The sequence below is a fragment of the Thamnophis sirtalis genome, unplaced genomic scaffold, assembly GCF_051295495.1.
Source record: "Thamnophis sirtalis isolate CommonGarterSnake01/CBP01778 unplaced genomic scaffold, rThaSir2_p1.2 scaffold_13, whole genome shotgun sequence".
Lineage (NCBI taxonomy): Eukaryota > Metazoa > Chordata > Lepidosauria > Squamata > Natricidae > Thamnophis > Thamnophis sirtalis.
This window is the reverse complement of record NW_028261393.1, coordinates 39,737,094-39,748,488: the sequence shown is the minus strand read 5'-3', so window position 1 is coordinate 39,748,488 and position 11,395 is coordinate 39,737,094.

The window sequence follows — 11,395 nt, the reverse complement described above, 5'->3', positions numbered from 1 at the left end:
CAACCAATGACTGCTGCCAAAAAGGTGATGAAACAGGGCCTGATCATGTGACCTGCTTTAAGACTGTCACAACTTACAACCATAATTGTGTGTCTCAATTATGGTCATTACTTGACAATTACGCATATCTGTGTAGCAATGTACCAATGAAATGAATTCTCAATGGAGTACGGGTAGTCCTCGACTTATGACCACAATTAAACCCAGAATTTCCAAGCAAGACAGTTGTCAAAAGTAACTTTTGCCCCATTTTACGACCTTTCTTGCTACAGTTGTTAAGTGAATCACTGCAGTTTTTAAGTTAGCAACATGGCTCTTAAGTGAATCTGGCTTCCCCATTGACTTTGTCAAAAGATCAAAAAGGTGACCCAGGAACACTGCAATCGTCATAAATATGAACCAGTTGCCAAGCATCTGAATTTTGAGCACATGACTATGGGAAAGCTGCAATGGTTGCAATAGTCATAAAGCGCTTATAGAAAAAATAGTAGCTTAGCTGGTAAGTGAAGCCAACCTACATGGTTACATGGAATTTGTAGTTTGAATATTTGACCTAAATTATTTAACTAGCTGTGTTCAGTTTTTATTCTTTCCTTTAGATGACCTCTTTTACCCATTTAGCATCCATTAGATCAGTGTTTCTCAACCTTGGCAACTTGAAGATGTCCGGGCTTCAACTCCCAGAATTCCCCAGCCAGCGAAAGCATTCACTGGCTGGGGAATTCTGGGAGTTGAAGTCTGGACATCTTCAAGTTGCCAAGGCTGAGAAACACTGCATTAGACCATCCCATGTATGGCATGTCACTACAGAGTTTGTATATCTCTTTTTATGATATTTTACCTTATAATGTGGATTTTTATATCTATCTTTTATTTTTATCTTTTTTATTTTATTGGATTGTTGTGCACTGCCCAGAGTTGCTTTTTGTGAGATGGGCGGCTATACAAATCCACTTATGCACACCCCTACATAAGAAAATATGGAGCATGTTTACTGTGAATTTACATACTTGTAAATGCTTCATAGATTTACTTTCAGTAGTTGCAGTGACAAAATCTGGGGCTCAGATTTGCCATTAGACTTGGAATTCACTGAGTAATTTGGATTAATTACACTTCCCCCACTCAACCTGTCCAACCCCTTGTTAAGGTGGAGATGACTGCCAAAAGAAGTGTGAGGTAAAGATCCTTGGAGAATACAAATTGAATGAGTAAGTAAAATGTAAGATTTAACTGTTTCCTGCCAAGGAGAAAAGTGGCATAATTAATATGCATTTATTTATTTGAATATTCTTTTTTAAACAAAGAGGAATGGAGAAAGAAATTCTTCATTTATATTACTCAAATCCGTGATGTTTTCAGTCCATCCCATTTCTCACCACCTTCTTCTCAGTTAATGATATACAGTAATTATCGGACAATTCTTATTTGACTAATGAAACCTTTTCTGGCAGGGCAGGGAAGCTTGACCCCTGCATGATAATGAAGGGAAAATATGCTACTCTCTGACTGAATGTTTAATGGTGTTGAATGACCGCCTGACCTGCAGCCAATTTTATGAAGAAGGTGGCCAGAATCAATCACGGAGAGGCAGGGGTAATCCAGGATGGTGAGGATTAACTCACCATTAGCAGGTGAGATTAGCAGGGCGTTGTTGTGGTCCGCTGGTGGCCTGCGGAGCTGGCAGCAGAGTTGGGCAGTGAGGAGGTTGGGGAGGAACATGGGCCAGTCCTGGAGTCTGGGGAAGGCTCGGATGAGGGGTCTGAGTCGGAGGCAGAGAGGGGACCAAGGCCATCTGGGAGTTATGTGCTAGCTCCAGAGCCTCCAGAGTCGGACATCAGCAAGGCAGAGGGACAGGGGGAGCCTGATCCCAGTGTGCGCATGCGCAGAGCTGTCAGAAGGCAAGAACAGTTAAGACAAAAGGGATGACTTGGGAGTAAGGCTTGGAGATGATTGGCCCCTCCCATAAGACATAAAGGAGGTACAAAGGCATGTGAGCCTTTGCAGGAAGCAACTTTGTTCTGGTCGGTTTAAATTCTGAAGCTCCGTTTTGACTCTGTACTCCGTGTGACCTTGCAAAGCTAACTGGCAATTAGGTCTTTGGCAGTGTTTCAAGGGAGATAAAGGTGGGTGCTTATCAGCCTTATCCCGAAGGACTGTGGCTGATTTCTGTCGGACAAACTATATGTGACTCATTATGTGAATGAACATAATTCACAGCTGTTGAAATAAAAAGGTTTTGGGACTAAGCATGTGCTTTTTACTGTCTCAGGAAGCCTACGTCAGAACAGACATAGACTTTCCAAGAAACTGTGTGTTTAACCTTTGGGTGGGACCTGATTGCGGTGACCCTCCATTCTAAGATAAAGACATGGCCCAGAAAATAGAGGAAGTGGAATCTGCTTGACATATACCAGAGTTGTATGTAGGATGACTCTGCTAAATGTATAGCACATAGAGGATAGAGAGGACTGTTGGTTTGAAAGAAAGGTAAAAGAATCCACCTGTGTTAGACCTGAACACCCTTCCCTCAATAGAGGGGGAGGAGTAAGACACGCCTGTCTCCAGTCTCCAACGCAGCCCTTGCAGCCATTCCAAGAAGATTCCACACCAGGGATGGGCTTCAAAATTTTTAGCAATGGGTTCTCTGCCCAGTTGCTGGGCGGTAGTGATGGTGGTCGTGGCCTAGTCGGCCTCCTGCACCATGGCGATGGGGATGTTTTCACCCTTCTGGCCAGTGGAACTAGCAGCAGAATCAGACAGTAGGGAGGCTGGGGAGGAACATGGGCCAGTCCTGGAGGCTGGGGAAGGCTCAGACGAGGGCTCTGCGTTGGAGGCAGAGATGGGGCCTTTGGAGCTAGACAGCAGTGTGGCAGAGGAACAGCTGGAGCCTGTTCCCAGTGTGCACATGTGCAGAAGTGCCAGAAGAAAAGAACAGCTAAGGGTCGACTTGGGAGCAAAGCCACAGGTGGACAGTGAAAGGCCTCTCCCATAGGAAATAAAAGAGGAGCGAAAGGGGAGTGGGCTTTTGCAGGAAACAATTTGTTTATTTATTCATTTCAGGAGTGTGAAGTTCTGTCCATGAATCTCAGAGACTCTGTGCCTAGTCTTTCCTTGCACAGCACTGAGTTTGGAAATTAGTTCCAAGATAGATAAGGTCTGTGGTCATAAATTCACCTTTGAAAGACTGTTTGCCAGGCCTTTGCTGAATGTGAATGAAAGGAATTCACATTCATTTAATAAAAGAGGTTTTGTCCAGATCAGGACTCTGCCTTGTGCTTTTTGAGGAAGTCAAGGTCAGAAACCCAGGAGATTTTTCCATAATAGCATTGATACTCATACTGAAAAGTTTTCCTTCAGCTACAGGGAGATGGCAACTATGATCATCTCAGCTAGTCTTGCTACCCAGATGCGGTTTACCTTCCCTAGTTTAAATTACAAAAATTTTGGCAGTGACTCAAGGAAATTGCTGGATACCTTTACCTGGTTGAGTTTGGCTGAGAAACCTTACCTGGTTTTGCTTTAGTTCACTTGAGGTTTATGTAGCTTCGCTCCTGGAGGAATTCAGGGCTGACTTTTAAAAGGGCTTTAAAACGCAGACTTTTAGAAGGCAGCTTTTAATTGTGGATGGCAATTAATTTTGAATTTTAGTAGCTTTGTTGTTTCCCTGGATTTATGTTTTTATTGAAAGCTGCTGGGAGCTTTCAGTTTGCTACTTGGTTGTATAATAGGTTTCATGATTACACATGAATAAATCTGCTTTATTGAATGGAAAATGATAAGGAACCCCATTCAGGGCTCTTGAAATAAGTCCATTGCGATTAAACCAAGGAGCTGATTCAAGTTAGATGGTAATAATAGTTAACCTTTTATGGGATTTCACATACAAACTGATTGCTGTGAAGAAAACAATGGGCTAGATATAAGAATGAGTAGAAAGGATAATTTTTGTACTCTTTTTTTTAAAGTAACTTTTGAAAGGCCCAGGAAATCCAAAACAACAATAGCTGGAATACATTTCAAAATACACAGCTCTAATGACTGAAAGGTGTAGATTTTAGGAAAGATCTTTTAAGAGTTATCCCTATAGTTATTGGTAGATTGAGATGAATAATAAGAAGCAGATTAAAGAAATATTTGCAAGACAAACAGACAGACAAATAATTTTACTGCAAAAAAAAATCTACCTTACTCGGCACATGTTATGTCTTCTGATGTTATTTGGACAATTTCTCACACGGAGCAGCTGTCCGGAGCATATGTGGGTAATCTCCTGTCCTCTCCTTATCTGGAGAAGTTCTATGGAACCAGTCTACTTGCCAGTTCCTTGGTCTTTGCCTCAGTTGTTGCCTCTGCTTTTGCCAGCACCATCTTCAGTTTGCTCTGTCTCCCATAGAAATCTTGGGCTGATTGAAGAATTGACTTTTTCAATGATTGGATCCAGGGGAAGATGGGAAATGGGGAGATGTCTCCTCTCTTTCTCCACTTGTCCAGTCTGGTGATAGCTGAGTGGGTTGCATAGAAACAGAGACTGATACATCAGAAAACTCTGAGGACATAAGAGGCAGAGATTGGATACCAGCTACATTGTCAGGAAACAGAGAAGTAAAATATTAGTAAGAAGGAATCTATGGATGGTCTGTGATCATTTCGCTTCAGCACTCTTATCTCTAATTCTCTCTTGACCCAAAGGTACTTTTTCAAGCGGCAACTAGACTTTCTGGTTTTTCTTTGAAGACATTTAGCTTCTTATCCAAGAAATTTCTTCAGCTCTGAAGCTTCAGCAGAGCTGATGAAGCTTCTTGGACAAGAAGCAAAAGGTCTTCAAAGAAAAACCAGAAAGTCCAGTTGATTCTTGAAAAAGTATCTTTGGGACAACCATGGCCTGGATGACTGAGATGAAATCCTCCATTAACTTTTGTTGGCAAAATTTGGGATTTGTGGGTTCTCTTTGCATGGGCTTCTCTGCGTATGAAAATGATTTGGAACTCCCTTTTGGTCCTCAGATGAAATTAAAGGGAGAAGGATGAGGTGAATCTACTTCAATCGTGATTTATTAAAAGAAAAAATAGTAGATTAGCCGGTAAGTGAAGCCAACCTACATGGTTGCATGGAATTTGTAATTTGAATACTTAACCTAAATGATCTAACTAGCTATGTTCAGTTTTTATTCTTTCCTTTACATGACCTCTTTTATCAGTGGTGGGATTCAATTTTTTTTATTACTGGTTCTGTGGGTGTGGCTTGGTGGGCGTGGCAGGGGAAGGATACTGCAAAATCCCCATTCCCTCCCGATCAGATGGGACTCGGGAGGCAGAGAAGAGATGGGGGTGGGGCCAGTCAGAGACGGTATTTACCGGTTCTTCGAACTAATCAAAATTTCCACTGCTGGTTCTCCAGAACTGGTCAGAACCTGCTGAATACCACCTCTGTCTTTTACCCATTTAGCATACATTAGATCATCCCACGTATGGCATGGCAGAACGGAGTTTGTATATTTCTTTTTATGACATTTTGTGGATTTTTATATCTGGTGTTTTTATCCTTTTTATTTTATTGGATTGTTGTGCGCCGCCCAGAGTTGCTTTTTGTGAGATGGGTGGCTATACGAATCCACTAAATAAATAAATCCACAGCTGTTAGCCTCACCAGATAGTGAGGAAACACTTTTCTAAGGCAGTGGTTCCCAAACTTGGCAACTTTAAGACTTGTGGACTTCAACTTCCAGAATTCTCCAGCCAGCTCTGCTGGCTGGAGAATTCTGGGAGTTGAAGTCCACAAGTCTTAAAGTTGCCAAGTTTGGGAACCACTGTTCTAAGGGATGCAGTGGCTCAGTGGCTAAGATGATGAGCTTGTTTATCAGGCAAGCAGTTCGGCAGTTCAAATCCTAGTGCCGCCTAACAGAGTGAGCTCCCATTACTTGTCCCAGCTTCTGCCAACCTAGCACTTCAGAAGCACGTAAAAAATGCAAGTACAAAAATAGGAACCACCTTTGGTGGGAAGGTCACAGCATTCCGTGTGCCTTCAGTGTTTAATCATGCCAACCACATGACCACAGAGACGCCTTCGGACAGCGCTGTCTCTTTGGCTTTGAAACGGAGATGAACACCGCCCCCTAGAGTCAGGTACCACTAGCATATATGTGTGAGGGGAACCTTTACCTTTATGTTAATAGAATCTTGCAAGTCTGAAAGTATGACTTTCCCATCTCCTTAATCCCTGAGAAATTAGGAAAGGTTTTTTTTTTGAGGTTTTTCCTGCTATTCAGTTGCCGACTATGCGTTTTATCTGCTCATTCCCTAGGCAGCATCTCTGGATACAGCCTCCTACATACTATTCCCATAACACAGATACTTGGACTCTAAATCTTCAACTGATTGGCTTGGAGCCACTTGATTTAGGAGATTCCAGAATGCTCTTCTGACATTCCGGGGATCCATATTATTGAACTGCAATAATCAGGGCAAGCAACCAGCACCGTCTTTCTTGTCTTGTCATTCATCACCTTGTCAGCGCTACAAATTAACATAACTCTCATCTGTACAAGATACGTCTATAAATTGGGTGTCCTCAGATTGAACTAGCCATAAATAATAAACTCATTTTGGGCTATAACAAAACCACGACAGGATGTGAACTACTAATATTTGAATAGTAAGAAATCAGATTTCAGAAGGAATGTTCTCCTGTGGTATGATAGCAGACTTGAGGGACGCAGTGGCTCTGTGGCTAAAATGCTGAAATTGTTGATCAGAAAGGTTGGCAGTTCAGCGGTTCAAATCCCTAGCGCCGCATAACAGAGTGAGCTCCCATTACTTGTCCCAGCTTCTGCCAACCTAGCAGTTTGAAAGCATGTAAAAAATACAAGTTGAAAAATAGGGACCACCTTTGGTGGGAAGTTAACCACGTTCCTTGCTCCTTTGGTGTTTAGTCATGCCGGCCACATTACCATTTGTAGGATTTGTAGGATTTATTATAATTTATAGGCCGCCCTTTTCCCTGAGGGGACTCAGGGCGGCTTACAAAAACACGGGAAAGGGGGTACAAAGACAAAAAGCATAAGACAATACATAATATTAAAAAATAGAGCACAACATTCATTCATCATTCGGGAGGGGACGAACTAAGATTTTTATCCCCAGGCCTGACGGGATAGCCAGATCTTAAGGGCCGTGCGGAAGGCCTGGGCGGTGGTGAGGGTGCGGATCTCCACGGGGAGATTGTTCCATAGCATCGGAGCTGCAACTGAGAAGGCTCTCCTCCGCGTAGTCGCCAGTCGGCACTGACTGGCGGATGGAATTCGGAGGAGGCCTACCCTGTGCAATCTGATGGGACGCAGGGAGGTAATTGGCAGAAGGCGGTCTCTCAAATAGCCAGATCCACTACCATGGAGCGCTTTGTGAGTGGTAAGTAGGACCTTGAAGTGCACCCGGAGACCAACAGGTAGCCAGCGCAGCTCACGGAGGATCGGTGTTATGTGGGCGAACCGTGGTGCGCCCACGATCACTCGCGCGGCCGCATTCTGGACTAGCTGAAGTCACCGGATGCTCTTCAAGGGCAGCCCCATGTAGAGCACGTTGCAGTATTCCAGCCTAGAGATCACAAGGGCTCGAGTGACTGTTGTGAGGGCCTCCCGGTTCAGGTAGGGCCGCAACTGGCGCATCAGGCGAACCTGAGCAAATGCCCCCCTGGTCACAGCTGACAAATGATGGTCGAAACTCAGCTGTGGGTCCAGGAGGACTCCCAAGTTGCAGACCCTGTCTGAGGGGTATAAATTTTGTCCCCCCAGCCTGATTGATGGAACATTAGCCAAATTATTGGGAGGAAAACACAACAGCCACTCGGTCTTTTCCGGGTTGAGCACCAGTTTGTTAGCTCTCATCCAGTCTTTGACAGCCTCAAGGCCTCGGTTCATCACTTCCACCGCTTCATTGAGTTGGCACGGGGCGGACAGATACAACTGCGTATCGTCCGCATATTGGTGGTATTTTATCCCGTGCCTCCGAATGATCTCGCCCAGTGGTTTCATGTATATGTTAAATAGTAGGGGGGATAAGACCGAACCCTGCGGCACCCCACAAGTAAGGGGCCTCGGGGACGATCTCTGCCCCCCCACCAACACCGACTGCGACCTGTCCGAGAGGTAGGAGGAGAACCACTGCAAAACAGTGCCGCCCACCCCCACCTCCCGCAGTCGTCGCAGAAGGATACCATGGTCGATGGTATCGAAAGCCGCTGAGAGGTCAAGGAGAACCAGGATGGATGCATGGCCTCCATCTCTGGCTCTCCAGAGATCATCGGTCAATGCGACCAAAGCGGTTTCTGTGCTGTAACCGGGCCTGAAGCCAGACTGGAAGGGGTCAAGATAGTTAGCTTCCTCCAAGGTACGCTGAAGCTGGAAGGCCACCACCTTCTCAACAACCTTCCCCACAAAGGGGAGGTTGGAGACTGGACGGTAGTTGTTAAGAATTGCTGGATCCAAGGACGGTTTCTTCAGGAGGGGTCTCACCACCGCCGCCTTCAGCGCGGTGGGGAGATGCCCCTCCCGAAGAGAGGTGGTAACAACCGCCTGGATCCAGCCTCGTGTCACCTCACTGCTGTTGGCAACCAGCCAGGAGGGACACGGGTCCAGAATACAGGTGGAGGCGCTCACAGCTCGCATAGCCTTGTCCACATCCCCGGAGGCAACATCCTGAAACTCAACCCAGAGATGGTCTGCCAGATCATTCCCTTGTGTCTCGGCTGGATCTGCAAGAGTGGAGTCCAGGTCCGATCGAAACCGAGCAACTTTGTCCGCCAAGAACTGTACATACTCCTCAGCCTTACCCTGTAAGGGGTTCTCCGTCTCCCTCCTGTTCAGGAGGGAGCGGGTTATCCTAAACAGGGCGGCTGGGCGGGACTCGGCGGACGCTACCAAGGAGGCAATGTGTGATCTTTTGGCAGTTCTTAGAGCCCGAATATACTCCTTGGTGCAAGCTGTCAACAGTGCCCGGCTCGACTCGGACCTATCAGACCTCCACAGGTGCTCTAGGCGTCTCCTCCGGCGCTTTATCTCACGGAGCTCCTCGGTGAACCAAGGAGGCCTCCGTGGGCCGCTGACCCGGAGGGGCCGTAGTGGCGCAATCCGGTTTAGAGACTCTGATGCTGCCGAGTGCCAGGCAGCAGCAAGAGTCTCCACCGAACTGTGGGCGAGAGCATCTGGAATAACCCCAAGCTCCGTCTGGAACCTTACTGGGTCCATAAGTCGCCTGGGGCGGAACCACCTGGTCGGTTCCTCCTCCCTACGGTGGGGGTTTGGCCTCCGGAAGTCTAGCCTCAGTAGGCAGTGGTCTGACCACGACAGGGGAATGATCTCATTTCCCCTCAGACCAAGATCATAACTCCACTGCTCCGAGAGGAATACGAGGTCGAGCGTGTGACCCGCTGAGTGGGTTGGGCCTCGAATTACTTGGGTCAAGCCCATGGCTGTCATGGAAGCCATGAACTCCTGCGCTCCATCAGAGTGTTCACCGACCGAAGGCAAATTGAAGTCCCCCAGAACCATAAGCCATGGAGACATCTTCAGACAGTGCTGGCACTTCGGCTTAGAAATAGAGATGAGCATTGTCCCTAGACCCGGGAACGACTAGCACGTATGTGTGGGGGAAACTTTACCTAGTACTTGAGGAGCTGTCACAGAGATGAAGGGGTTTGTTATTGTCCAAAGCACCTCAGGGCAGGACAAGAAGTAATGGGCGGAAGATGATTAAAGCGAGATCCAACCTAGAATAAAGGAGAAATTTACTGACAGCAAGAACAATTGATCGATGGAACAGCTTGCCTCCAGAAATTGTGAGTGTTCCATCACTGGAAAGTTTTCATGAAGAAACTGGACAGTCATTTGTCCAGAATAGTATAGGGTCTCCTGCTTCAGCAGAGGGTTGAAGTAGAAGACCTTCAAGGTCCCTTCCAACCCGATTAATCTATGTCCTATGTTGTAAATATACATGTGCACATTTATAAATAAATAAGGGACTCTTTTCAGGAGTTAAGCGTCTGTGGAGATTCTCAGTCAGCCAGGTGATGGTTGTAAAAACACCTTTGGGACTTTCCAGCTATTGTGCACAGTGACTGCATATCAAGCTTTAAAAAGGAATTCATCAAATTTGTTTAAGGCCGGGGTCCTCAAACTTTTTAAATGGGGCCGATTCATGGTCCCTCAGACCCTTGGGGGGCCGGACCGGCTGGCTGGGTGTGGCTAGGTGGTCATGTGACTGGGTCCAATGTCCAATTTAGCAGTCCATTTTGCCTTTGTCCTTGCTGTACTTGCCCCTCCCCATCTCACCCTCCGGCCCTGGATCATATGGCTGTGAAAAACATCCTGAAAGGCTGTTTTTAAAGTGTTTTTAAAGACTTTTACAGTGCTACTTTTCAAGCCAGCAGCAGCCCCTTCCCTACTCGCCCACTGGCCCTGGGTCACGTGACTGCACTGGCGAGATCACCCCTCAGTCAGCTGGGCCTCCCCCTGCACCCCTTTGGCCTTACCTTCGGCGGTAGCGGTGTGATCAGAAGTGCAGCTCAACCAGTGAAATAACTAACCAGAGGTACAGATGGAGAGGATGCTCGCTGGAAGATAAGGCGGGGCTGAATCCTACCACTCCACGGGCCAGATGCTTTGCATTGGTGGGCCGTATCCGGCCCGCAGGCCATAGGTTGAGGATTGGTGGTTGAAGGGATGGAATTCCTGTAACACAGAGGATGGCCTTCTTGGAAGATGCCAATGTGCATTCATTGAATTTATGGAAAACTCAAGATTGGATGATTGTTCTGGAAATCAGATGTGCAGGAAGAGCTGGCTCTGGACAGGATGGCCCTTCTGTCTTTCTTACAAAAATGCCAGGTGGTGGGAGAAAATCACCCATCACCAAGAACAGCACAGTTTGGAATCCCAGCAGGCTATACAAAGGGTGTACTCACTTCTACTTGTTAGCCTGACTCTCAGAGCCCCCAAAATAAATATAGACGTGTGTCTGGGTCAGAAGATGGAGAGGTGCTATTCACCTCCTGTAAAGAAAGAGGCCCATTCAAGAAGTTGGCTTGAAGTGTTGACCTTGGAGTCAAGCTTCGTTTCTATGAAGGGAAGGAGCTTTGTTGTTAGCTTAGAGGTTTTTATTTTCTGAGAAGTGAGCCGGCCAGCCATGTCTGCTGCACAATGTGCCCCTTGCCAGGAATTCCCTACTGGGGGGTGGGGGGAGAAGCCCTTCTCATTCTCAGAAAGGAGGGCTGTAGAGTTTTTGAAAAGACACACCAACAAGCCAACTTACACACTGGGTTTTGAAAATGGGAGAACAGAGCAACTACCATATTTTTCAGTGTAAGACACACCTTTTCATTTTAAGTCATTTAAGTCATTTAT